The sequence below is a fragment of the Neoarius graeffei genome, chromosome 3 (genome assembly GCF_027579695.1).
Source record: "Neoarius graeffei isolate fNeoGra1 chromosome 3, fNeoGra1.pri, whole genome shotgun sequence".
Lineage (NCBI taxonomy): Eukaryota > Metazoa > Chordata > Actinopteri > Siluriformes > Ariidae > Neoarius > Neoarius graeffei.
Genome location: NC_083571.1, coordinates 1,717,674 through 1,720,210, shown reverse-complemented (window position 1 = coordinate 1,720,210; position 2,537 = coordinate 1,717,674). Strand labels below are relative to the sequence as shown.

Below are 2,537 nucleotides of genomic sequence, written 5' to 3'. Positions count from 1 at the left end.
GTGTGTGATGGAAAAGCTCCTGCTGTCTATGTGTGCATAGGATTGTGGGAGATTTAGGAACACAAAGGATCCACATATCCATCCTAGAATTTGAAGGATCCTGGACATTGGAATAGTTCTTTTGGTAGGATTCAATGACATGGCAGTCTTGCAATGCAGCCTTTAAAGGACACACCCTTGACAATGAGAAAGACTCAATGTCATGTTGACTCTCCTGATTACTGATCATACACACCTGTGCCCTGTACTATGAAGCGGGTTTTCTGGCTTACCAGGGTAACTTCGAGAGTAACTTGATCACGTGCAGCATAACTTCCCGATTAACCCATACTACGAAAGTTGGCTATGTTCTAACCGAGGTATGCTGCCATGGCAATTTACGCTGCATCTCAAACCTGCTCATCTCAGGTTATGTTCTTGGTTAACCCGAGGTTTCCGATTAACCACACCCTTTTTAAACACCACCTCTCCACCGACATTTCCTCTAGAGACAATGCCAGCATACCTGGATGACTCGTGCGATATCAGAGCACAGATTGTGAGGGGCTCTCTCCGGAGGGCGAGGGTATTTAGAGACCGCCAGAATCCGCTGGCATACCCGGACGATGTTCTTCATGAATGATATAGATTCTCAGCTGAAGGAATTCGTTACCTTTGCCAGCTGATCGAGGCAGACATCTGCAATGTAACCCGCCAAAGCCAGGCCCTCACAATCGAGCAAATTATGTGCTTGTCATTGCGTTACTTTGCCAGTGGACAATATATGTATTCCATCGGTGATGCTGAAAACGTCAGTAAGAACACTGTATGTCGTATGATTCGCAAAGTGCTGCTTGCCCTAACCAAACTGATGAATGCATTTGTCATGTTCCCTGGGCATTTAACCGCACTTCAGATCAAAGAAGGGTTTTATGCAATCGCAGGTAATTACTAATATCAAATTGTGTCTGTTTGCCTACTCTCATAGAGACAATTGTGACTGACAATTGATATGACTAACAAAATATACAGGTTTCCCAAGAGTAATAGGAGCCATTGACTGCACTCACATCCGAATCAGTGCACCCCTGGGAGAGCATGAGGGGGATTATGTGAATAGAAAATCCTTCCATAGCATCAACGTACAGGTAAAAGGTCTACTTCATATAGGCCCACATTCAAAGAGGTCATGTCCATACCTCAAATCAACCTGTCAGTACTGGTCCCGTTTTGCGTTAGGTGATGTTTTGTCCTCCACATGGGTTGGTGTTGTTCCTCATTTGCAGGGGTAACAGTGTGCTTGTACCTCAGTCATGTCCCCTGTCCTTGCACAAATGCTTGATGTTCTTAGATGACATGTGACCACCAGTTGATGATAACCAGCCTGGATGCAAGATGGCCAGGGTCTGTCCACGATTCCCGCATATTTAGAGAATCCTCACTAGCTGTGGGATTCGAGGAAGGTAAGATAATCCTACATCTAATCCTTAAAACACAAATCATCCTGCATCAAAAAGATATCAGGACAATACAGAAACAAGAGCTAAAATACCACAGATGTCCCAACTCAAACTTCATGGTATTCCTTAAGTAAAGAATAGTGAGCATCTTACAGCTGTTTGACACTAACTACATTTCTCTCCATTTCATACAAGGGCGATTTGATGGTATCCTGCTCAGGGACCGTGGATACCCATGTTTGAAACACCTCCTGACACCATTCGCAGACCCTCAAACAAGGGCCCAGAGAGCCTTCAATCATGCCCACAGTGTTACAAGAGCACGAATCGAGATCACGTTCAGCATATTGAAGGCTCGGTTTGCCTGCCTAAAAGGCCTGTGTGTGAGGCCCGAGAAGGCTTGTCAAATAACAGCGGCATGTGTGGTACTACATAACATAGCCACCATTAGAAAAGAAAGGGTTCCCAATCATGTTCCCTCACCCCCCGATGTTGTTGACCCCATGACCCTGGACCATCCCACAGGCCGTTCAGTGAGAGAGGCCATCACAAACCAATTTTTCAGGCAGTAACACAAAATAAAGAAAAGCCAAACTCACCACTCATTCCTACTGTATTTATTTATTCAAGTTCTCCTGTTCCTGAAAAGAAAAGACAGAAAAGCCAAATGAATGCTTGCTTGCACGCGCACACACACACACACACACACACACACACACACACACACACACACACAATGTACTAATACCTTCTTCTCATGTTCCAACTTTTCAATTTCTAGTTCGAGCTTCCGAATTTGCAGCCTCTTTTTTTTGCAGTCTAGCTGTAACATTTTCTTGTACAGGCTGTGCACATTGTCCACTCTGGCCTACAGAACCCCCACCCCAGAATGAACATATTAGCCTAGTATGCATAACAGTTGGCAATGATGGACTGAAGAGGAAGAAACTGTACTTTGTGAAATTATGATGTCCCTGGCAGGGAAGCCTCAGGAGGGGACAGGGGCAGCTCCAACTTCTCCTACAAAGGAACACAAGCACACAGACTGATTGCATCATTGATACAAGTCACACTTCAAATGCAGTACTGCTGAAGAGT

At 44.9% G+C, this 2,537-nt stretch overlaps 1 pseudogene; it reads left to right on the top strand.

Annotated features, from left to right (window-relative positions):
- The first annotated feature begins 493 nt into the window (after window positions 1-493).
- LOC132882476 (putative nuclease HARBI1) lies at window positions 494-2,332 on the top strand (annotated as a pseudogene).
- Window positions 2,333-2,537: the final 205 nt, after the last annotated feature.